The 26,313-nt window shown below is 38.2% G+C and overlaps 1 long non-coding RNA gene across 1 annotated transcript in view; it reads right to left on the bottom strand.

Annotated features, from left to right (window-relative positions):
• LOC129118785 (uncharacterized) overlaps window positions 1-23,758 on the bottom strand; it is a 129,645-nt gene extending 105,887 nt beyond the window's left edge. Inside the window, exons 1-2 of the long non-coding RNA XR_013181346.1 lie at window positions 23,551-23,758; window positions 9,970-10,076 (exon numbers count right to left, since the gene is read on the bottom strand). This is a non-coding gene — a long non-coding RNA (uncharacterized LOC129118785). The remainder of the gene's footprint in view (window positions 1-9,969; window positions 10,077-23,550) is intronic.
• Window positions 23,759-26,313: the final 2,555 nt, after the last annotated feature.

Consider the following 26,313-nt stretch of genomic DNA (forward strand, 5'->3'; position numbering starts at 1 on the left):
TTAAGGGAAAGAATGGAGTTTTTCAGAGCACAGCTATTTGTCAAGCACTGTCATATTTGAGATAATAATGCTATCTACTTTATAAACCTAAAGGTGGGGGTTTCAAAATAGCTCATAGTATCACCACTCCTACTTGCTTTTAAAATGCTGCAACAGGACTAGAGAAAGTGCTACATATTGCAGCAGTGTAGGGAGAAAACATGGCAATTCTGGGAAAGTAACAGAAAAGGTCTGGTGGGTTAGAGTATCCTTAATTCAAAAAAAAAAGCTACCAGGGAGCTTTGGTTTTGGGAGTGTTTGTATCCCAGCAGAGAGGAGAAGGGAGATGGTTGTGATGGACAGAAGTCTCTCTCCTCTTGAGATGAAGGATAAAATGAAGCCCCAGCAAGCCCAGTGCCACTGCAAGCAGCTGTCTCCACTATGGTCTGAAGTCCTGAGAAAACAGGACCTGACTGCCCAAACAGCCTCAAAGATCCCACACCCAGGAACATGGTGTAGCTCACAATATTTGGTGCAGCTCTATACTTACCTTGTTTATTATATAGAAGATTCAGGTACTCATCATTATTTTTGTACTAAGAATGCACTGATAGAAGGCATACATGTTACACTTTGTAGAATATTATGAGCAAAATAAGTTTAGAGAAAATACAAACATTAAGAAACTCTCTCATTTAACAACAGAAAAAAATAAACTTTGAGGAATAAAAGGTTAGAATCACAATTAAGTTTCTAAAAGAGACATTAACTAAGAGACCTATCTAAAAGAGACCTTATCTAAAATTTATCCAAATACTAAAATCTGAAAGAGAAACAGGTAAAGGGTCTTCAAAGGCACATTCTTTATATCCCTTTATTCCTCACATAGATGGGTATCTCTGGTTACTTGAAATGACAACTGGCATTCATGTGGAAGGAGGGAGTTTCTTTTTTCGCTATTACCTCATTGTATATACAAAAACGTTCTTCTGAGAGATGATTTGATTTGACATGAAGTGAGGCAATGGTAAAAAGATTTTTTAAAGGTTTCTTTCAGCTTGGGTGATTCCTGTCAACCTACAAGACTGCCACAGAGCAAAATGTTTTGTGAATAATTAGCAGGTTAATTACCCATAAGGAGTGAGTAATTTTTATTACCTATGTGGTTAGCTCACCACACTCAGACCCATGCTGATTGCACATGTCTGTGTTGCACTACAAATTAAAGGATCAACCCTTCAAGGCACTGTCTGTTCTTGAGTCCTACTGTTGTTCCAACAGTGCACAACATCTAATCCAAAAGAGATTCCTAATGGATGACAAATGTGTGGTGGAATGGATGGGATGCCCTAGGACAAGGTACTTTTGAAAATAATGGAGTCAAGAAAAGCAAAGGAAAGGCAAGTTTCAGCAAATGAGCCCCACCACAGCAAAATGAAATACTTGTTCTTCCGCTTATAATAATTTTGCTTCATTGTCTATTCAGTATTCATGAAATCACTGGAATCATCTGCTGTAGGAAATTAGACAAACATTACTGCTGGAGTGGCCTCAGCTGCCGACCATATGCATGCCAACATCCCCTGCCTGCACCCATCCCATCCTGGGGCTTCAGGAAAATGAGAAATTTCTTATTTTGCCCAGAAACACATTCACAGAGTTTCTCTGAACTTTATTTGGTTCATGTCTTTTGTTTTCAGTCATACAAACACACATGAAATTTGTAGGTCAACAGAGTTGGTTACCCATGGTTAAATAAACCTTATTGATTAAATTTGGAGAAATTCGTGGAATTTTACTATATTGTATACAATGAAACCAAAACTTCCTCTGACAACACTGCACTGCCAAGCTCCCTGGTGAATCCATAAGGTCATTTTGTGACCTGACCTGAAACAGATGTGTGGCAGGAAGGCAGTGGATTCAGAGCCTGTTCATGCTGCACTCCACCAGGCACGGCCCCAAGCACAAAGCATTTCCTGGCTGGCACTGGATTGGGGTGAGTTTAAGGCACATCGCTGCCACCCAGCTGTCTCCTCTCTCACCAGGCTGTGCAGCCCACCTACATCTCACAAATGAGACACTGCTTTGAATAGATTTCCTTTTAATTTAATAAAGCACTGAGGTGAGTTACAGGACAACCTATCTCTGAACCTTGCCTCAACTGGAAAATGTAATGCGCCTCAAGTGGAAAGTGTAATGCTAAAAAAGAAAATTATCAGTCAACAACAGTGACTCAGAAGCGAGTTCCCAATTTTGGTATCCAAAAGCCATTAAGTAAGCATCAGAATGCCAAGTATCCTAGGCTGCCAAGGGAAGTATGTGTGAATGAGGCAGGAGGACAAAAAAGTATCCTGAACTATGTAGAAATTTTACAGTACAGTCCAAAGGAAACATGTCTGAATGAATAATCATGTCTTAGTTAGTATGAAAGAACAGAGTCTGTGTTACTGCAGGCATAAAAGGCTTCTTCATTTTCTGCATACTCTGCACAAATCTCTTCCAAAAAGAAGAAAAAGAAAGTTTTACTTTGCTTTTTCACTGAAATACTTAAAGGCTTACAAGGGCTTGGTTTCTCAAAGGCCTTAAAAATGTTGGTAGACAGAGCTGTGACTCTAGTGCCACAGATCCTACAACATGAGAATTACTCTATCCTACTTTCAGGCAAAACCAAAATGCAAGCTGTAATATGGTATAAACATGAACTCAGTCATTAGATTAGTGCTTGTGTAAGATGCTGCTCCAAATAGCAAGCAAACTAATATCCAGCATGCTGCAGCTATTTATTTTGACATTTGCTGAAAGAAGCTTTAACTCCATTTCTGAAACAATAAGCTTCTGCGGGTTCTAACAAGACCTTTAAATTATTTAAACACATTTATCAGAAATTAATTGTGGGTATTCTCCTTAGTTGCAAATCATCAATATGCGGTCTCTTGTAATGATGCACTTCCCTCTACTCAAAAGCTGGGGGCAGAAGTTTTTTGCTGGTGCTTGAAATGTTTCCCAAAACTGTGTTTTTAACCACTGGAATAGCGTTAGCACCACCTAGAGGCACACGTAAAAAACACGCTTACTTTTTGCCCAGAAAGACTAACCTGAATACGTCTTTCTCTTAACCAAAAAGACTTTCATTTGACACTGCCTTTATGTCATATCTCTTTAGGTTAAGGAGGCTCCCTTGGGCCAGTTGTTTTGGGGGCTATTTCATATATAAAATTGTACTCCAACATCTTCATCAAACATGATATTTTTAATCACAAAAAGAGGAATTTTTGTTTGCTTTTATCTTCTGCCTTGAAAGAAAGAGACCTAGAAAGAAAATTAATTCAGATTTCTTTTCATATAATTTGAATGGAAAAATTCTCCACAGCAATGACAGCCAAAATCCACAAATTGTTCTGTTTTAAACAAATTAACAAATTGTACTAAAACTGCAGTATTAGTATACGTAATTTTGAACACAGTTGATCAGACCTGTCTTTCAAGTAAGCTCAGCCACCTTCAGCATCTCCTTAAGGCTCAGATATACTTTGCCTGCTGTCTTTTTCTTGATCCATATCATGTCAGTGACTTCAAGGCATCACAGAGTGCCCCTGGTAAAGACTTAGTGATTCTGACTGAGTCTCACAAACAGTTTGGGAAAGATGTGTGCCAACTTTTCTTGTCAATTTTATTCTGCTTTTGAAACAGTATTAAGAGAACAAAATTCATTAATATGGGAAAATGACAGTCTTTTTGAGGCTACTGATTACCTTTTGGTCCATTTGAGCAATGATGTCACATTGATGATTCTTTTTAAACAACATACTGTTTTCTAAAACAGCTAAGGACTCTGTGTGTTCTTAGGTGAAAAGATAGTAGCCAAAGCACTCAGTGCTTCTACACTATCATTCTCAATCAGAGTACTACATCAAAGTGGAAGTAATCATCCAGAATTGGATTATAATGTCAAGAAGACTGAAAGCACAGTCTAGTAATTTAACTTTCACATTGAAAAGGTGAGAATTAGTTTGCCTTTTGTCTTCTAAGGCAAGAGATAGGAATGAAAAATTGAATGCAATTGTATGGACAGATTACTGGATTGAATGGTTGTTTTTTGGTTTTTGATTTGGGTTTTTGTTTTTCTGGGGTTTTTTTTTTTTTTTTTTTAAGAAACTAAACTGTATAAACCTAAAGCTGTTCTTTCGACTCAAAAGGCTGAAAACAGAATATGTTTATTAAACCAGATCTCAAATATAAGGCCCAAATTGTTAGATTAGCAGTGTGCCATTCTGGCCATTTGTTTTACTAGCTCAGCCATTCCAGTGGCAGGAAAGGCAATATAAGGTTTTGAAAGACATGCTAAGCTTTCTGACAAGTACAGAGCAAGAATGAAAACACAAAATTAGCTGAATTTTAAAAACTGATTAGTATTATTTAAAATGTTACATTACTTTGGTTATTTCAAATAATTGCTAGTAATGAAGAGTTACTAAAAATCTATTTTCTGTTTTGTCTTCCATATAGATTAGCCTTTACCGAACTAATTACTCTGCATCCTCTGTTCCTCTGAGTTGGGTCTGATTATTTTCCTGTGCAAAGATTAAGCCCCTACATGCTGAAATCTGGCATTTTGGAGTTTATAAAAGACTGTTACCATAATAAATACATTGGTTTGTCTTAGTCACATTTCTATCAGCTTTACTGTAGGTATATTTGCTTGATTATCTTGTCCAATGTAGTATGTCAGAGCCCAGGCACAGAGGACAATTATTAGCTGCACAGGCAGGATTAATCTTTACAGCTTCAAAGCCCAGTACTTAAAGGCTTGCCTTAAAGCCTTACATACCCTTGGGACAAAAAGTACTTGCTTTGGTCTAAAGGCTTGTGTTGTTAACCTGTCAGTAAAATGACTGTTCCTTTTATTTTTTCTGCAGAAAAATGCAACGTTTCCACTTACAGGACATCATGTGTACTGTCTAATTTATTCATGTATTACAGGTTACTTTGTATTCAATGAGGTCTTATTGATCTGCTGAATCTGTTCCTACTTTGGTTCTCCTCTTACAAGATTGTAACATCTTTTTATGGTAACTTCTCACAGTGTTCTTTCACATTAGTTTTCATACCTAGTTTCTCTTTGTTGGTTACAGTAAAACTTAGGAGCATGTCATACACATGTAAGCTGCAAGTCAACACAGTAAAAATGTTTAGCTAACATTTTATAGGTACATTTGAAGAACCTGCTGTGATTCTATTTTCTTTTTGCAAAAATTGTCTGAGCAACCAGTCTGTCACATCCTAATGCAAGAAAACAGTTCCAAATATTGTGACAAGTTTTGTAAATACTTTTATTTACCCTAAGACAGCAAAAAAGTTTTTGTCTTTGGGTTTTGATGTTGGGGGTTTTTTTCATTGTTGCTGGTTTTTCTTGGGTGTTTTGTCACTTGACTACTTCTGACCTTAATTTTTGCATTCATCTTAGCTTAACAGGTAAAAAATATTTTATATGTTATGCTTGGTAATTCAGCAGCAGAATTCAGAAACAGATATAAAAAGTTTAAAATAAATTGAAAAGGACTTTGTACTGACTAAAAGGTAAGATTCTGGGAGAGGAAAAAGTATGCATGTACATGTTTACATTATGTAACATAAGCCCTTCTGATTTTGGCAGAGTACAATTGTCATATGTTCATCTTTCAGTTCCTTCATTAACTTTCTCCTCTAACTGTTTTCTGCCCCCAAAAACCATTCTGTAAGTTTTCTTTGCTGTGAACTCTGTCCTTTTCAGTCCCTCAGTTGTTCAGTTTGGGGTCCTTGGCTGGAGTAAAGGTGTGTCATTCTTTTCAAAGCACTGAGTTTTTTAGTCTTATGCTGAAGAATTTTTATGTATTAGAGACTGTGTTTAAAGTAGTTCCTCAGGGGTATCAGGATCCATAATGCAATTTACTTGGACTGAGAATCCAGGTACTATCTTTGTACAGAAGTGAAGAACATAGGCCAAAGGCTTTAGTGGGGACAGGTTTTTGTGGTGAGTGGGAGATGTTTGGGTTTTTTCACTCTGGGTCTTCGTCAAAATGTGGATACCTCAATTGCCATTTAGACTTTAGAATATTTGAAAAGGACCTTCAAATTCCAAAGGGAGATTTCTTTCTCTCCTTCTCTCTCTCCCTACCTCCTAGTCATATTCTGGAGAAAAACTTCAGTCTGTTTTGTTTTTTTCTTTTTCATAAAAGGTCAAAACTTTGGCCACATCTGTGTCCAGTTTCAGCAGCTGAATGTACTAGTCTCCTGGCTGATGCAAGTCTTAACTGTTTTCTTTTTTCCCTTTTTATTTGCACACAAAGACATGCCATTTACCTTAAACTTTGTGGTTTTCATTACTTTTAAATTACTTTCAACAATTTATACAATATGAGTACATATTGTATACAATATGTACATATACAATATGGGGCTTTGCTAAGCAAGAGCAATATGGTTCTGGAAAGCAGCAACACCTTTTTCAATAAAGGTCAGGAAAATTTGCTGTGAAAAATAAAAAGAAAAGTAACTTCAATTATTACTATTATTATTACTTCTAGGTAATAATAGCTTGAGTTTGTTCCTTGGTTTGAAATATTACACATCTGCTTGGTCTTAGAGCATCCGATCTCACAGATCAGATACAGATATCTTCTAGCCTTGGATTCTTGGTCAGTCATATTCATATTGTAAGATATAAGAGGCCTTTATGGGTGTTGCTGGAGAGTGTCAGTATTGCTACTATGAAGATTTTCTGGTTGCACACTGTGGCTACAACCTCTGTAGTCCTCTGTTGGCACTGTGGTACAAAAAAACTTTTCATGGTGAGCCACCTAACATATTATCTTCAGTTAAAAATGTAAAGGCTCAAAGGCACAAATTGCTGTCTCGGAAGGCACAATTTGTGTCTGACCCTGAAATGCTGACAGTTCATGCAAATCTAACTGCTGTGTCTAAGGAGCTGTATAAACAGTGTTCTTATTTTGGAATTTAAAGACCTCAGTTAATGTGAATGTTAGAAGTGCACAAACTTGTTTGTTCTGGTTCTTCAAGCTCATTTGCTTTCTGTTCTGTCATATGACACAAAGGGGACAGACAGGTTCTTCTAAGGATGCTGGGTATAACAATGATTACACTAACCTGGAGTTACAATTAAAACTTTATTTTCTTCACAGTCTACTAGGGTTAGTATAGAATGGAATTTTAGTTAGTAAGGCACAGGATTTCTAGAAGCAGAATCAATGTAGTACAATTTATAACTCCATAATACACCACTTGCAATGCAATTAATTTTACAATTTCTAATCACCTGGACTCTCTGCAGGTCAAGTCAGGTCTTAATATGTGGTTTGCTATATCAATATAACAATCATAATCTAGACTCACATTCATATACAAGAATACAGTGACTCCCTCAAACCTCTAGTCATGGGGAAGTGTTGAGTCTCTCAGTCCAGCAGCAGTTTGGGTCCAAGTTCTCCACTTAGAACCTGCTGATTTTACAGACAGCTCTGTAGGCTGTTAGGCTTCCCTGAGAGTCAACAACAGCACATCCCTGGCTGGGTGCCTGGGGCCTTCAGGGCTGGCAGGGAAGGCAGCAATTGTCATGGTGCTCAGCAACCTTGAGACAGTCAGGAGGGTCAAAAAGAAATCTCTTTGCTTTGTCTGCTTGGTTCCCTGAACCTTTGGAACCTGATAACGGGGGAGGGGGGAGGGAATGAATTCTCTGCTCAGACACAGAGAATGGTGGCTTGTTGTGTTGTGTCTGTTCTGTTCCCCCTATCATGCAATGGTTCTGCCCTGGTTCTCCCTTCCCTCCCTTGTGCTGCCAGTTATCCCAACTCCTCCCCAGTTGCTTTGGAGATCAATGTACCCTTTCTCAAATCCCTCCCCGGTGCCCTGTCCATCACTCGGTGCTCCCACCCTTCTCTCTAGAACTCTCTAGAAACTTCCAGCTAGAGCGTGAAGTGATTGGCTCAGGGGCTGGGGGGGCTGGGGCCCCACCCTCAAGTTATCCCCATTGGTGTTCTCCCTATGTCAATCTTTTGTATCCCACTCCCCTCTAAAACTCTATTTGTCCAAGGACTGACTCCTCCCCTGTGTCCCTCCCTCCTTGTAAGCTGTTGCAAGCCCTCCCTCTTTCTCTTTGTTGGTTTCCCGTGGGACCCAATAAACCTGGATTCACCACAGCTGGAGAGTGCTTTCTTCTTGTTTCTGCTGACTGTAGCCATAAGCCAAGCCACGTCCTACCACAAGGTCATGCTGCTGTCATAGCACAGAGTGTTTGCCTTAGGTGCTGTCCCGAACCACGGAGATTGGGATAGTGCCTCCGTACTGCTAACGGTGCTGGATAGCTGGCCGGGACATCCGAGAAGGACCATCGTCCTCCAGCTGGACTGCTTCAGTGGCTTGACTTACAAAATGCTGTTAGGCTAATCACAGTGGGGGACACTGGCCACAGATACGTGCTTTCCTTTCCATGAACCATTTGAGAAAGTGAGGGAGATGTTGTGGATGCTGAGAGCTGGACAGAGAAGAAAGTCAGATAAACTTTCCCAAGCATTGCTCTGTGAAGCTTTGGGAAATTTCAGAGAAGGAATTAAAACAATTCCTAATCTTTGCAGCTGGTGTTGTTTTCTCATAAGGATGTTTACAGAAGGGTGGTGTGTCCAATTAGCTGGTGGTGTGAGGGATATTGACTGAAGACCAGGCCCACCTGTATCATAATTGTCTAAAAAAGTGTGTGGTTTTTAATAAACTTGGCTTTTTTACCTTCTGAGGCTTGGGAGTCTATGTGTTACTTCATTTAGCTGTCCTCAATACAATAGCAACAAGATACTGACTAAAGTAAGTTGTTAAGCATTTGTTTAGTCTCTTTCCCACTGCTTTTAATCAATGGGAACTATCATTTTGGTTGTTTTAGGGACTGCTTTTATTCAGTGGGAACAACCACTTTGGTTGTTTTAGGGACTTTTATCCTGCATAGAAAATGGTAGGCATGATCTAGAGGAGATTGACAAGGTGTTAGTTCATCAGGTTCAAGGAAAGCACAATGTAATTGATTCCAGAGTTTGATCATTAAAACAGTATGTTAAAGCCTTCTAAAGTAGGTATTTCTCAGAGCTGAGCATGTGCATTCTTTCTTGGTTTATAGTGGGAGGTTACTTGTTTTCTTTTCTCTACCATCATCCTCAACAGTCAAAATCCTTGTATGTTTGAGTACTGCTGGAAAACAGTAATTCCAATTTTTCTCTGGAAAATAATCGCATTATAAAACTGCACCACTGTTGATTGCCACAGGGGTCTGCTTAATGGGATTGGACAGATTTGCTAATGAAATGTGGTAGCTAACAGCTTACTGTGTACTGCATTTCATAGGCTGGGCCACTGCAGCTAATTTATGTAAAGCACTGCCCTTTTTTAGCAATGTTGAACCACGTTCCTAAATAACATCTTTAGGATCCCAATACTAACCAACTTAGTAATAACTTTTTTTGTGACCAGATATCAAGCATGGTAGACAAGAAATAGTCTAACTACTAAACTGAAGAACTCTAACTTGAAATTAGATCTCTAAAGTCACCTTCTTCCAGTATGCAATAAATTACTTTTTAGATGTTCAAGGCTCCCTGAATCCAGATTCATTAGCTTAGATGTCATCTTTTGAGATGCCTGAAGGTGGCTAAAATGTAGCATGCCCGGAGTGCCTTATGCCTGTTGCAGTTACTCAGTTAAGTCTGATGTGCAACTGATTTATGAGAATACATTTCTTAAGCAGACTTTAACACCTTGTAAAAGAAAGTCAGGGAATCTAAACTGTATAGCATGTTCCTCTACAACTTTTATTCTTGGAGAACCCCTAGTGGTGAAAGCCAAGGAGCCAGCTGAGAGCTGGTACCTCACTGAGACCTTTTCACAGCTTTTGAACACTTTCCTGAAGAGTTGATCTTTAAAGCTAATTCAGGAGACAGTCAGTGTCAGTACCTTGGATGTACATAATTTCTGCTTCTTCAGGTGAATCATCTGTTCATGATGATTGTTAGCCAACTTCCTCTCCCACGCATCTTCATGGTTTCTAAGAGAAACAGCTTCTGTAATACAAAAATTTCTTTTATTAAACACCATTACAATAATGAAGTTCTTCCCTGTCCCCGGGGATTCTATTTCTTCCTGCTGCCTTTTTCCACAGTACAAAATTAACATAAGAGTGTAAGGGTGCTGCTTTCTCAATCTAGGGAGTTCCCAAAAATGTAATGCTGTCTGATATATCAAGGCTTTTTTTTTTGGCCTAGATTTTTTGCTGTGCATGACATTTTGATGAAGTGCTGTAACAGTCTTGAGAGATTCTGCATTATGAAAGTACATGAATCTTGCTAAACCAGTATCCTGATTTTTCACTATCATCTCTTTGCAGAGACTAAGTGTGGTAAAATGATATATATCAGCTGAGGTTTGTGGAGGGAGGTAGTTGTCTTTTATTACACTGGTTTATAATGGGACAGGCTGTCACACAAGCTTTTGGTCACATGGTGACCTCAGAAGGCTTATGTGCCCAGACGCTCATCAGGTTTTTTTTCCAGCTACATTAGTTAATCTAATAAAAGGAATTACCTCTCCATAGAAACACTGCCTGACTTGGAGCTTTCATGGTCTAAATGTACAGCAACATGGTAACCATTATCAAGTCTGAACAGCATGCTTTCCTATGTAATCACACTATTTCCCTCCTCTCTTGTTTGCCATATGCACCTTTCTTTTCAGGTCTAGGGGGTTTTATACTTGAGATGTAAAGTTCTCTTTAATCAGTGTGAATTGTAATTAAATTGGGAAACAAAATGTGTCTAAATTGAAGTGGAAAATTTTGCTTTGCAGTGCCTCTGGCGTGTTTCACCATCAATTTAGAGCACGTTTTTAGTAAGTGAAACCCAGATTTATAACTCTGGGAACCTAAAGGTCATCCATGTTTCAGGTATAAGCAGGTGTAATCTATCACCATGTCATGTTTGCTTTAAAACTAATTTGTGTGCATCAGCAGTACAATGCTTCATGGGACAACATTTATTGTTGCCTTCCAGTTACTGAGTGAGGGATATTAGAAACTTGTTTACAAGGTCTACTTTATGCAAGATTATTTCCTGTTTGAGATAACGATTACACTTAAAAGCAGTTTAACTAATGAAGTGTTAGAATGTGTCAGTAATGGTCTCTTTACTTGTCCTGTTTTATCTCCACAGATCTCTGTTTTCATGTAAATAGGCTTTACAGGAGCATGATTGTTTTAAAGAGTTTAATGTTGCTTACAACATTCCAATCTCCCTTCATCTTTTCTTCTGTAAATGCTAGGCTTTTTTTAAGATCCACTGAAATATTTCCCTTGAACTTTCAAGGGAAAAAGAGCCCTTTGAAAGGAAATTATTGATCTTAATGCAGAAGCAATGAGGCATCAATAGGTCTGTTGAGGCAGTGAGTAACCATAGCTCCAGAGTGATGCTGAAACATAAAACTTGCTATGGTTTAAAATTGTGCCATTATGTTCAGCTTACTTAAGTACTTCTGACACAGAGGAGCATTCTGGTGTCCACCTGTGTTTGCCAGCTGTATGGATTTCCAAGATAAATTTTGGCTTAAACAGGTAAAATATTGTGGAGGTTAATATTGCTTCTCTTCAGAATTCTTTACCTATACCTGATTATTCTGAGGTATTTCAGGTTAAACATTTAATGTCTTTCCTTATCTTATAAATGTGTTTGTATATAAGATATATCAATATGACATATCTATCGGGGCAGTTAAAATGTTCAAGAGGAGGGAGCCAGCAAGACACCTTTGCTTTGGTGGTTTTCATACTGCAATCCCTGTAGTACCTCTGCTTCATTAGCAATATTTTTTTTGCAGGCAATTTAAGGGACACGGCTGTTCATTATGTAAGTTTTTGGGGTTTTTTAACTGTGATCTAATTAGTTATTGAGAAAACTGATTTTTGTAAGAGCGGAAAATATAGCCATAGTGCCCAAAAATATACATTTTCATAAACTGTGTTCATTTACTTTTCTATTAAAATGTGCAACCATTCCTCAAGTCTTCTAATGATTATCTGAAGTGAGATCTCTGTGTTTTCGATGTTATTGAAATTACAATACTCTCATAAGTAATATATAAACCTCCAGCTGTAGCCTTCTCCAAGGCTTTTATTATGGCTCTTGAAAATTATATATTAAATGAATTTTGGTCAGTTGCTAGTAGGTTATCCTTACCTTATCTATCCTTACCTGGGTATCAGTACTCTTCTGATTCATACCTCTTTTGTTGGTTTGGAAGTTACAGCATTCTTAATGTTAGGACAGAGGAATTTAATATAGTTAATGCCACCTCATGATTCTGAGGTGTTTGTCTTATTGAAAACAATAACGCACATGTTGCTTAGCTTCATTATGAATGAACATCTGGAGTTCAACTGATGTAGGAAAAATTACTTTTACTAACTGGAGTGGCAAGTGGTCTGTTCTCCAGATCACATTCCCTCCTCCTCTCCCCCCCCCGCCCCGCCCCCCCCCCCAAAAAAACCCCTCACATTACAATCTTATGGTCCAACTCTTGGCCTGACACAAAACCAACCAAACAAACAAAACTGTTAAATGAAAGCAATAGTGAAACTTTCACTTTCTGAAAACATTTGGCCAGGTGTTCTGCATTGTCTGTATCTCTACTATAGTATCTCCTATGGGTTCCTCTTAAAATTTCAGTCTGTTTTTTCAGATCCAATTTAGGAAATTTCATCTCTTGATAGTCAAGTAATCTAAATGTGTGGCTAGCGGGGTTTTAGTCCTTTTGCTTCATAGCTATTTGAGTGACTTAAATTTTATAATTCTGCACAAGTGCTTTTAAATGAGAGACACTTTTTTCCAAACCATTGGTTTGAATTCTATGTCTAAATCTGTTTCAAGCCTATTTCTGAAAGGAACTCCTGAAAAATTTGTTATCTTACAGTATGTGGAGTTGGAAAGAACCCATCAGGATCATTGAGTCCAACTCCTGGCCCTGCACAGGAACCCCAAGAGTCACACCACACGCCTAAGAGTGTTGTCCAAACACTTCTTGAACTCTGCCAGCCTGATGCTGTGACCACCTTTTTGGGGAGCCCTCAAGTGTGCAACCAGTCTCTGGGTAAAAAACCTTTTCCTGATATCCAGCCTAATCCATCCCCTGACACAGATTCATGCCATTTTCTCAATTAGTGTCACTGGTCATGAAAGTGGTAGGTAAGAACGTACACATACAGCACTTGTAATATTAATAGATTTAGATTTGGTTTTTACCAGATGTCTTTTGCAGGTCCCTTAAAAGTAATTAATCCATATCCTTGAGATAGAAGTTGAAAACTACTGGTCTCTATTCCCATAAAATTTGTTTTGTTTGTTTGTTTCTTTGTTTTCCCTGTATTCTCAGCCAGTAACTGTTCTATCACAAACCCCAAGAACCTACAGCTCCTCTCTAGAGTAACTGGTGGTGTTCAACACAAATTTGTGCTGTCATGCCTCCAGCTCACTCAGTCTGCATTTGCATTCACAGCTTATGGATAGATGTTACAATTAACATAGTAGTTAATTCATACAGTTCTACTTGATCCTCCCTAAAGATGTTGAGGAAGGAATTCTTCCTCTCAGAGGTTTTTCATTTGTCCCTAGGCTCTAACTCTCATTAGCTTTTTGGCTTAGTAATAACTATCATCACTTAATACTGATGCAGCTAATGGAGTTTTTGCAGTGTTTGTTTTTCTTATGGCCAATGGGGATCTAAATAATATGAAAACAACAAGGAGTGTATACACTGAAAAATATGAAGTAACTTTTGTGACCTCCCTGTAAGAGTGCTCTCGCTCCATTCTGTATAGTACCAGTGCAGTTTTTGGGTAGTCTCAGTGTTAAGGGGTGTGGGTGTTTAAATTAAAAGGAAAAACCAGGTGCTTAACTGGAAGAGTTCTCATGTGTTCTGCTATATATTTTTCAGGGTCAAATATCTGATTGAAAAATATTGAAAAATATTCTTCATGGCATTGTGAAAATATGCCACATATGACAGTAATTCTTATTACCTACAAATGGTCATTCTAACTTGCTGTTCTTGAAAATGTGTTTATTTTTAAACCTTCAAGTTAATATTATGAAGTGTTGAATTGGCATTTGTTCAGTCTTGAGACAAAGAATCTCAAAGTTTAACAAAATGTTTTAGTAGTCACACTATACTGTTAGCACAGTAATCTCAATATTTGGAAATTGAGGAGTAATCTTTATTATTAGACTCATCTGGAAAATATTCACTTCCTGAAAGATATCCTACATAAAGTCTTGCTATGCTACTTAATATCTGAACTATTGAGCAAGAATGTTATGTAACTTGAGTTTAATCTTTTACATGCTAGTTGTAAGGGGCTGTAATTCAGCAAGCACGGGTAAAATTTTAAATTAAATGAGTACTTTTTTTTTTTTAATCCTTTGGATTTTCACCTGGGAACACTCATTTCCCTACTGAACTTTAAAGTGCCAGATCCTTTTTTGGGAATAGAAAAGATCAATTTTAAAATATTTATTTAATTTAAACTTCTGATACAACTAAAATATTGAAAGAAATGGGGTTTGGAGTCTTCAGAGAGGAGAGGGTTTTTGAGGGACTAGTAGTCCCTCAAAATAGTATGCCCTACTGAAAGAGCAGAAAAATTAATTGGTGGCCTTAGAGCTGCAGTCATGAGAAGACCATGTAAAAGCATTAAACAACCCTGATGACAAAAATTATATTGTTAAATGTAGAGATGAAGATCAAAATGTCAGAAAATTTACCTTTCTCTGAAAAAGGGATTTTGGTAAATTCAATTAATCAAATTTCTGAATTTGAAAATACAGTGTTAGGAAGCCCATTCTTGATCCTTGTTGATGTTGATCAACTCATCTGTGTCATTAATGACTGAAGTTCAAAGCCCTCATATGCTCTGTAATACCTACACTTAAGAGCAAACCTCCTACTGGAATTAGCTGCCAGGGAGGTGGTAGACTCACCGTCCCTGAAGCTGTTTAAGAAAAGAATGGATATGGCACTTAGTGCCATGGTTTAGTTGATAAGGTGGTATTAGGTCATAGGCTGGACTTGATGGTGTCCAAAGTCTTTTCCAACCTACTTGATTCTGTCATTCAAAGAAGATCTACCCTCTCTGTTGTCCCTAAGCAGTGCTGAACCAAGGCCATTTTAGAGGTTATTCAATATTGTCATTTCTGTTTGTGACTGTAGCAGTGTCTTCCTCCCATTTTTTGTATAATCTAAGCTAAACTTCAATAATTCCTTGCAACGTAAATTAAATAGGGCCATACAGTTATAAATTTTATTTTTATTTTGCTTTACACTGAATAAAGATTTAATTGTTTCAAAGAAAAATGCAGCCTCATACAGGGAAAAGTTTGGGGCTGGAATTTTTTTGTTTGTTTCTGTTTGAGGGGTTTTTTGCCTAAAAGCAGCCACTGAGATGCCTTTTTTTTTCCTTTCAAAGTTTGGAAAATTAATGTCATGGGACAGGAAGCAGAGCCAAAGTTGAAGCTGGAGTTGGTGGTCTTGATAAATGAAGAGTTGGAGCAGACACATCTCAAACACAGAAAAGGACAGCTAAAGAGTAAGAGCAGTGTATTTAATTTTAGGAGGAAAACAGTTCCAGAATTTTTAGATCTAGCTAAGCAAGGAAGCTTAGCTTGATCTTGAAGTTTAGCATTGTGTAACAAGGAGGAGAGAGCTTTTCTGTAACCAAGTTGAACTAATGTCCTTCCTTCTTGTATCCTGTTTGCCTTCAGCTGTGGCTGAAGTTGCCCTGATTCATGACAGCTAGTTCAGCATTTTTGAGCTTGTGATCACAGCTGGTTTGAGTTAACTGATTTTGAACTAAAAAGGGGGAAAATTAGTAGTAGGAGAAAGGACGAGTATTCTGTGGGGTAGGTGGGCATGTTGGGAAGGATTGGTGGATATTACATATGTTTGAATGTGGAAAAAGAGTAATGAGATAGCTAAGAATAGTGTGCTGCTCCATAACCCTACCTGTCCTTTTTATTCATGAATAAGAACAAGAAATAGAGCTTTTACAAGTTCTAGTAAGATACAAGGAGGCTGGGAAGAGTCCCTTCTGGTGACAGAACAAGGGTGAGAAGCACTAACATTTTTCTGGCTCAGTGGAGACTCTTTCCTTACAGACCTGCTGGTTCTCAGGGTATTACTTGTTTTTATTTGGTAAATTATGAGTTGAAAAGTGAATTTTGGGGTTTTTTGTTTGCTTGGGTTTTCTGTTTTTGTTGTAAGTGGAGTTAAGGCAGAAATGGGCAGTGATGAGGACAGTGTGTTCAGTCACTGTAAGTTGTTGTGGTCAAACAGTTGCTCCAAGTGAGTCATGAGACAGATGCATTTCAGTTCTTGCTGTTGAGTGTGGAGTTCTGCCATGTACAAAAGTAAAGGCCTCGGAATGGCAGCTTGGGTTCAGTGCTGGTCTGAAGTGGGAATGGGCTTTTTTGGCTCCCTACCCAAGGAGTGTACGTGCCAGTTGTTAGTGCAACTTCTCTGTTAAGAACAGGTATTCTAGTTAGTTAGGCTCTTAAAAGGGAATTTGAGTAGTATTCAGCATATGGGTATGCTAGAATGAACGTACATTGTGGACTCTGGAACTACCATCTGACATGCTAATGAGATACACCTTCTTGAACAAAACAAAGACATGAAGCTGTTGCTGTTTTGAATCAACTGCTGTTCTTTCAGACAGCTCAGGTAATACTTGAGACGTGCCAGGCAAAATCTGACAAATTTGAACCAGGTGTCTTTTGGTTTAAAACTGCCTGTCTAGAATATGCTTAAGAGTGTTTTAATTTTTGGCATATGTTTTTACTGATGTCAGGTTATCTTGTAGAATGGTAATTTAATGAAGCTTTTTTTACATGGATAAATTTTCCTCCCTGCTTTCTGGTGGGCTGGTGTTGAGAAGTTGTTGAGCAAATGTGTCCTATTTTGTAGCCATGCTTTAACTTCTTTGCTAGAATCAAAAGACCAAATAAATTGATAGGCAGACCACTGTGTTTTGACTCCAAGAGAACAGAACAAAAGTTTAAGAAAATGTAGTGCTTGCAGTCTGTATGCTCCTGGAGCTGCTTACCCAAATAGTACAAGTGAGCACTTCAAGAAGGCTGAGATTGAGAAGCTTGCTGCCAATTCTGAGGAAATCAGAGTATAACTAACTGATTTCGCATCTCTGCTGCAGGGTATATGAAACAGCCAGCACTTTATAAGCAAAGTGAAAACTAGATCAAGATTTGCAGAAGGTTGTGGTGTCATTAAATTATTTCACCAACTTCCCTGCTAGAGTTAGCAGAATTTGTCTACTCTGTTGTGGTTGGAAGCATTTCTGTTGTTTAAAAGATTTACCTCTCCTAAGTCTCCTTAGGCTTCCCTCCAATTGCAAGATAATTAGCTGAAACATTCTAAGAAATAATCCAGATCTGGTTCCTATTTTCAGTGTAAAGTTATGGGGAAAATTATTTGTTTGTTGACTGTTTACTGTGTATGCACACAGAGGCGCCCATGTTGCTTGTGACTTCCAAAAATGCTGAAAATTAACATATAGTTGAAATGACATGATTCTGTGATATCAAACAATTTGACTTGCTGATAGGATCCTTTGCTTTAGTGAAGAACTCTCCTTTTTCACAGCTTTGCTCATACAGTTTGAGAGAGAATGTGCATCAGGACAGTAATATGAACACAGGGGTTAAAATTGAAGTTACTACAACTGATGTGCAAAACAAGTCAGTCATTTAAGAAAAACACAGCTGTGGGCTGTGTACAACCCAAAATTTGCTCATCACTTGCATTTCAACTCCTGTCTGGCATGGTTACTAATCATGTTACCAAGAAAAACTCCATAACTGGATGAATGTTATCCTAATGTGTGCATAAAATCAAAGGAACTAAATTGTTAGTTAAAACTTCTGCTTATTTTATGCAAGGAGACATGTGGCTGGCTTCAGTCACTTTTGGTTGCTTTTTTTTAATAGGTTCTAAACTTTTATAATGGTTACCTTTTATTGGAACACTTCTAAATAATTTGGGGTTGCACAGCACATGATGAGTTAATGCTTTCTTTTTATTTTTAGTATGCTAGAACTATCTGTTCCATCCTACAGCATGAGCTGGCTTTTTTTTCCTTGGTCACATTCCTTACAGTTCATCTGCCTATAAATGTTTTTAGACTACATCAAATGATGATGCTAAGATACTGTTGTGTGAAGTCATTAACAATAAAAATCAATCATAAAATTTTGTGGTTCATTTTGCCCAAACACATTCCACTACTACTACAAAATCAACCAACCTCTATTTTTAATAAAAATCTTATTTAGAAGCTTTTAATCTAAAATCAGCATTTGTGACAGTTGTTGATAATGTCTGTGGGGGACATTTTTGTTTCTGCTAAAATGACTTGTGGTTTGTGGAAAGCAAAGAGCAAAAGTTTATTTGTGATTAGGGCAGGCATAATGTCTGTGAAATGTCTCAGACTTGGGGAGAATCTGAATGTGTTTTCCAAGACACTAAGAAATTAAGGAGCCTAAAAGAGGATATATTCCTGTTCAGCTAGCAAGTTATATTTTCTGAGAGGTGGGTGATTTTCACTTGATAATCTTCATCCAAAACAGCACTGTTCTTTTGGGATGTCATGATATAAAGCATTGTATATTTACAAAGCAGCAGAGGTTGCTACTTCTTGCTTTACCTCAGTAATTATTGATCTAAAAATACCAACAAATTTACAGCTGCCTGCAGTTCACAAACTGCAGATTTTGCAGCAGGCTCCCCAGGATTTCTGAGCATACTTCACAAGTAATGCTTCCACTGGTGGAGCCTTGAACTTAAACTGCTTTTAAGCAAGTCATAGATCTTGTGATCCCACAGTGGAAAAAGAAAACAGGTGGTAGGGCTAGATGTAATGGCTCTTTCCATTTTTACCAATGCTCTGACAGCTTGCCCTAGGAAGCTTTCCCTTTAGAAAAGAGATAAAATAGTACACAGAACTGGCCAGGCATATACCGTGTATGTCAGCCTCTGACTCTTGCCATAAACCTTTAAACTATAAATTAAGAATTGGTCCTTTACTTGTTTATGCAGCAACAAAACATTTTATTCTTCCTTGAAAAAAAAACAAACTTTTGTTGTCAGTGTATGACATGCTTAATTCAGTAACACTGTAGTTAAATTTGTGGTGTCTGACAATGCCTATGCATGGCTTTAAAAAAAGTCTTGAGTAATTGATTCAATGCAATATCTCTGTATTCTTTACCAGATCCAGACCAGTATCTAAATAGAGCTGCATACACCCACAGTCTTCAATGTAATAATACTTAGGTATTTAGTATTAGTGTCTTCTAATACAGTTCCTTTTCCCTCGTGGTAGAAAAGGTTTTGAAATGAGAATTCTGTATGTGTTTGAGTCAGTATAAACAGCTTTGCACTGGTATTGTTCTCATCAACAGCCACTCAGGGATGAGCAGAGCACCATGTCACTGGCACAAACCTAGATTACATCAAGAAAGAACCAGCAGAACTGATGCTACTTTATCTGTATCACCACAGCAGATACTATGTTAGGACCCTTCAACACTCAAATGAGCATTGCATCCACGTTTGGATCTTCCCTGTAAGAATGCTCAGGAAAATGAGGCTTAAATACCTGCGCATAGTATGTCATGTCTGGCATGTCAGTATCCAAATCTTGGTGGGTTAGCCAAGCTTTTTTGAAAAAGCATGTTCACTTACTTCACTGATTTGATATTTTCTTCTATGATGCAGCCTTTTCTTCAAATCCTTGTGCTAGTTAATAAGTATAGCAATGATGGCTTACATGAGTTATCTCAAATGAGTATTTAAAGGGTTAGACTCTTGATTCAAATCATACTGATTTTATCCTTTAGATAGTGGGGTGACTCAAAATGCCTTTGTCAGATGTCTTTAACCTCTCCAGCTGTCCTGTCAGTGAGGATGAGTCAGAAACTGGAGTCCTACAACTAACACGCCCTAAATGTGGAAAGCTCAGCTGTTGCCATAACTGATTTGGCAGCTTGGAGCAGGATGGGGACTGGTGTATTACTGAGGTGACAGCAGCTTTTCCAGAGTGCTCCTTCATCTTTCAGAGAAGAGAGGAATGTCTTGTTGTCCTTTGTTTTATTCTACACTGGTAGTAAAAACAGTATTTTCCAGGGGAACTGAGCTGTCTGAGCTATAGTAGAAACAATGACCTTGGTAACTTCTGAGACTGATAGTATGGAACACTTTGTTCACTTCTGACGCTGGCATTTGGGGCAAGGTGCTGAACTTGTAGAACATGTATGTGGTACAGGATGTGATTGGTCTGTGGTCCCCTGGAGTCTGAAGAAAGGTGTCTAGTCCAGGCAGAGAAGACTCCATTAAGAACTGGGCATTCCCACTGCTTGGTAGATATATATATATATATAACATACACACAGACTGAATTCATGTATTCAGTCCTGAGATATTTATACCTGTGTCACCCAATGCTAAGGGGACAGACAGGTTCTTTTAGGGATCTTAGGCAGAAGGATGATCATGATGATAACCTGTAGTAGCAATTAAAGCTTTATTTTCTTAGCAAACTATTAAAATTAGTATATCAAAGAATTTATTGCTAGAATGGCACTGGATTTCTAGAAGCAGAATGAAGGTACTCCAATTAAGAAGTATCCTAATACAGCATTTATAATAAAACCTAACTTACAATTACAGCTCTGTGTGCTGTTAGGCTTCCCTCAGGGTCAACAACAGCACCTCCCTGGCTGGGTGCCTGGGGCCTCCAGGGCTGGCAGGCAAGGGAGTAATTATCCTGGCACCCAGCAACCTTGAGGGGGGTTGGGAGGGGAAGACGAAATCTCTTTGGTTTGTCTGCTTGGTTCATAGGACCTTCAGGGCCTGATAATGAGGGAAAGTGAACAAATACATTACCTACTTGGTTACAGAGAGCAGCTGCTTGGCTTATAGAATGGCATTGGTTATGCCAGCCATGTAATGTAGGGTCAGGAGCAGGGGGTATTGATCTCATACACATGATGTAGCACTGTCCTGCGGATGTTAAGTAGAAATACCCTTCCTCACAGCAAGAGTAAGAAAATACTTCATAGAAAGCCATTCTGCAAACTGTAGTTAGAGTAAGTTGCATTTGTGGCCTTTGCTGTCTTGAAGCCTTCCAAAGGGGAGCTCTGCACTTCATGACCACCTGGCAACTGCATATACAACAGTGATTTTACTCTTTTCAACTAGCCATAGTTGTAATCTGCTATGGTCATATATTTTCTCCCCTGTTTCAAAGAAACTCCACAGATCTAACAGAAATTTTTAAATTTGTATTTATTTTAAAATTTAATTTAAAATTTCAGGTCTATAGGAATAACGAAACTATGCTTTCCTGAGATTTTGCTGATGGTTACTATGGCTGCATGTTTGAGTAGATTTGTGTTTTGGTTTTGCTTTCAGGGTAATGTTAAGACTATTACACAAACAATGCTTTCATTTTACTTCCACAGTATCTACTACAGGCTTCAACAGAAATGCACACAGGAAAGGAAATTTAGTTTTAGCATTTTCATTATTATCTTTAAAATGCAACTTTTACAGCAGTAATAATAAAATTTTCAACTGTTTTTGCTTATTTTTTTTAGCTAGCTGGATTTTGAGTAGTCTGCTGAATAGTTGTGAAAAGGCATTAGTCTGTATAATAAAGTTACTAAGCCTGAGATCTCCTTTAGTCAGGATCTGTTTTCAAGTACTTTAAGTACTTGAAAATAGAATTGTCTTTAATTGGCTTTTATTGTGCTTCACCTCTCTTCATAAATCCTTTGCTGGGTGGAGAGAATCCCAAGGTATAGTGTGCCCTTACTCAAGCTTCTTAGCTCTTCACTTCCCGTGCTAGGACATTGTTTTGGCTGGGATGCTGCAACTGCTTTTGGATCTGAATTACTTGAACTGGACTATAGAACTGATACAGGATAAAAGCTCACTCCCCCCAGGTGTCTAAAGAATTATTTTTGTGTGTGTATTTTTTAATCCAATTTACCTTGATCTAATAGTTATTGCAACCTAGTGTGGGAGGTAGCACAGCAGTAAGGGAGTGAAAAGCATTGAATTACACTGCATTGTAAGGGAAGACAGAGCAGGGAGAAATTGCTATTGAAGTAGAGCCTTTCATGTTCTTAGGATTCTTGCAGTGTTCTCTCTGTGAAGGAGCGGCACTTAGTTGAAGTTAAGAGCAGCAGTGTCTTAACAATAGCATGGAGAAAAACCTTTGTTTCTTTAAAAGACAGATTATTTGAATGTAACTAGTAAATGTGCAAGTGGAATGTCCTACTGTGTGTTACTGGCTTGGTAAAAGAAGAACATAGGATACAGCTTTCAGAGTACAGATTCTGGTTCATAATACTTGCCAGTAATGTCATGCTTGTGAAAGAAATAATGTGGCCAGCAAGACCAGAGCAGTGACTGCCCCTCTGTACTCGGGACTGATAAGGACACACCTTGAGTCCTGTGTCCAGTTTTGGGCCTCTCACTACAAGAAAATATTGAGGTGCTGGAGCATGTCCTGAGAAGGGAAATTGAGCTGGTGAAGGGTCTGGACAAGTCATATGAAGAGCAGCTGGGATTGTTTAGCCTGGAGAAAAGGAGACTCAGAGGAGATCTTATCACTATCCACAACTGCCTGAAGGGAGGGTATAGCCAGGTGGAGGTCAGTCTCTTTTCCCAAGTAATAAGCAAAGGGACAAGAGGAAATGACCTCAAGTTGCATCAGAGGAGGTTTAGATCAGATATTAGGGAAAATTTCTTCACTGAAAAGGTGGTCAAGCATTGTAACAGGCTGCCCAGGGAAGTGGTGGAGTCCTCATCCCTGAAGATTTTTAAAAGACAAGTAGCATGGTGCTTAGGGACATGTTTTAGTGGTGCACTTGGCACTGTTAGGTTGATGGCAGGAGCTGATGATCTTAAAGATCTTTTCCAACCTAAATGATTCCATGGTTTTCTAATTTTCAAGTGCTTTACTCATACAGCAAATTATGACTACAATCATAAGGTGCTCTAAGAACACCTGACACTTGTACCCCAGCACTGAAGGACAGACCCTAATGATGAAGAGTGAAGTCAAATGAATATTAATTTATTTGTTATGTCCCCAAAAGATGTATTAGCCCATACCCATAGATGTGCTATGACTGTAGCTCTTATCTAGAGCAGGGGAGAGGAGAAAGAGACAGTGTTGAGACTACATTAAAATTCCAGGATAAAGCACCAAATATGTGTAAACCACAGACAGAATCTGCCAGAACCATGAAGTCAAGATGCTCTGTGTTGAGCTCTTAGGTCTGCATAATACAGAAAACTACCAGTTGCAGGAGGTTCTCAACTTAATGGTCAATTTGTGTGGGGAAGAATAAGCAGCCTAGCACAGCAGACAACATTGAGGCACATTCAATAAGGGCTTACATTTGACTAACTTACCAAAGGTGATGACAGCTGCAATTGCAGTTACAGCATAGATAGCCTTTCAGTCACCAGCTGTCCACTCAACTCTGGTGCGTGGCTGCTTCAGCAGCACTTTTAACCCAGCTGGGAAGGAAATAGCAAAATCCTGTGGAAACTACAGTAAATCATTGCTTTTTTTCTAGTATCTCTGACAATACAGGAAAACTAGTACATTTGGACATGTTTCTGGAAATCAAGTAATTTTTTTCTCTTCATAAAAACTTATGGGAGCCTGAACAAACAATGAGAACAGTAGATCAGGTACAGACATAGGATATTACAGTTCCACCTATTCAGATTCAGGTAAATTAGATTGAAATTAGCCAGTTTGGTTTGTTTTGTTTTCAGTCTCGGTGTTTTAGGGTTTAAACAGGCTGAAGAGAGTTTTTAAATGGAGATTAGCATGGGGAGACATGAGATGACAGACTCCACACCCACAGAGCAGGTGTTTTTTATCCATTCAAATCATATCTGTGAATGGCCTTGAGAGCAGACGAATCTAATCTAATTTAATATTAAAGATAATGTTAATTTTAAAGCTTAATGAGAACATTGTTACTTTTCTGTGTCAAATATATGGTTAGGGTTGCTCACTGGTACTTTGCAAAGAATTTCCACTGTGCTTTTGATAAGAATAAACCTGCAAAACAATGCAATTCTGCTTTGAAGAAAGCTTTGCCATGCTCTGGAATTGAGCTGATAGAACAGTTATTATATGGAGGTCCTAATGTTTGGAATGTGAAATTGCATGAAATAGAGGCCTTAGAATAAGTAAATAATGCATGTAGTAAGTGGTTTTAAACTAGCTTCCGGCGAGATGAAAGTTTTTTTTTCATGCTTTGCTCTGATTTATGAGCCTTCATTGTCACAATGTTCCGAACTTCTATGTAACAAAATCTTCTTTGAAGCACAGAAAATTGTGCTAATAGGTTTTTGTATCTCCTTTTCATTTTAGAGTAAAACTGTTACATTTGGATGACCAAATGAGCACAAATACTTTGGGTTTTTTTCTTACCATTGAACTTCCATAATTACTAAGACGTGGTCCCAGCAAGCTGCTCTAAAACTTCAATGAAGTTTTCTCCCAGGTGTACAGCCCATGAAACCCCCTTCCCTCTTTTTTACAAATCTACCATATTTTTGAAAGCTTCAATATAAAGATTACCTGATTTTCAGCATTTTCTACAAAGTTAATCTGGCCTGAACTCATTGTTAGCAGGTTAAGAAATGGGTTTCAACTCAGATATTTTTGCCTCCTTTTTTTAAGATAGGTTTTTTATGGCTTCAGGCATTTTAAATCTGGAATTTTTTAAAGATAGTAAGTTTAATTGAATGCTATTTCAACTAAACAATGCTATAGCTTGTTTAAAATATACCTTTTCCAAGTTTGTAACTTTTCCTCATATTATGAGAAAACAGTCTTTACCAAACACCAAGCATTTTCAAGGTGTATGGAAGATCTTGTCTAATTGGAAAAGTCTCTTTCAAGTATTCCTCACACATAAGCAAATAAGAAATGGATACCGTTTCTGTGCTTTTTGCAAAGCAAGCTGTCTTTAACAGTTTGTAGTCAATATGAATGTAGGTCTGAATTTTCCTTTCAAGAAAGAAAAGCCATTGATCATGAATGGAAGATGATTTCAGTTATCATAGCTTAATTTTAAATATACTGTGGGGATCAGTTATCAAAACCTAATTTTGAAACTTGATGCCAGCCTTTGTTTTATCACTGTCTGTTAAATGTCTGGTGTGCTGACTGTGCCATCTGTTCTTCCTGCAGGGCCTAAGAAGGAAAATTAATCACTCAGCCATCCAAAACACTGAGTGTCACTTGAATCAGATGCACAAGGATGGCATATCGCTAACTGAATAGATATTACTTTGGAAGAATAATTGTCTTAGGGTGACTTTATGATGCTGACTTGTATGCCCATTCTTCTGTTTAGCCCAGAAATAAGTTTTGCACCTTTAAAACTAGATCTGAGAGTGAAGTGGGGGGAGAAGGAGAAGCAGTGGAATGTCTGAGGCAGTTGTTTTCAAAACATAGAGAGCTTCAGCATTTTTCTCTCCTGGACTGTGTTGTCTGCAGCATGGATGGACAGCAGGAGAAAGCTCTCCTTTGTTTTTCAGTTCGTGTTTTTTAGCTAGCTGAGGCAGTGAAGTTCCCTGGACTATGTTTTTTCTTTTTCTTGGAACTGTTCAAACCTGCTCTGGACGGAAAACCCATAGGAGCACCAGCAGCTCACACTTGTGGCCCACTGGGGCCTGGGAGTGGCTTTTTCCAGTGCAGGAGGGACTGATGAGAGACTGAGCAAGCTGAGCTACAGTCTACGACAACGACTTGCTGAATTTGCCATCTCTTCAGAACAAAGAGAGGTTTTTTTTTTTAATATTATTAATTTTTATGCTTGTGCATACTTTTCTTGTTAAATAAAAAGTTTTTTCCACTTTTCTGCAAGGAAATTTTTTTCCCAACCACCTGGGGGAGAGCCTGCTTGGGTTTGCTTTCTGGAGGTACCTCATTTGGAGGTTTCCTCCTAAATTTGCCCTAAACCACGACATTAATCTCTATAGATGCTCTCTGAAATGTCATCTACCTTGCCTACTCTAGCTGGTTTCATTACAAATACAGATATCTCAGACCATCCTTGGTTCAAGGAGGATTAATTTAAAGCTAGGCCTCTTAGGGCGGCCTTGAATCTCCTTTTGATTCAAGGAGATCCTAGTATGTGTAGAGCT

This window comes from Agelaius phoeniceus, chromosome 3 (genome assembly GCF_051311805.1).
Source record: "Agelaius phoeniceus isolate bAgePho1 chromosome 3, bAgePho1.hap1, whole genome shotgun sequence".
Lineage (NCBI taxonomy): Eukaryota > Metazoa > Chordata > Aves > Passeriformes > Icteridae > Agelaius > Agelaius phoeniceus.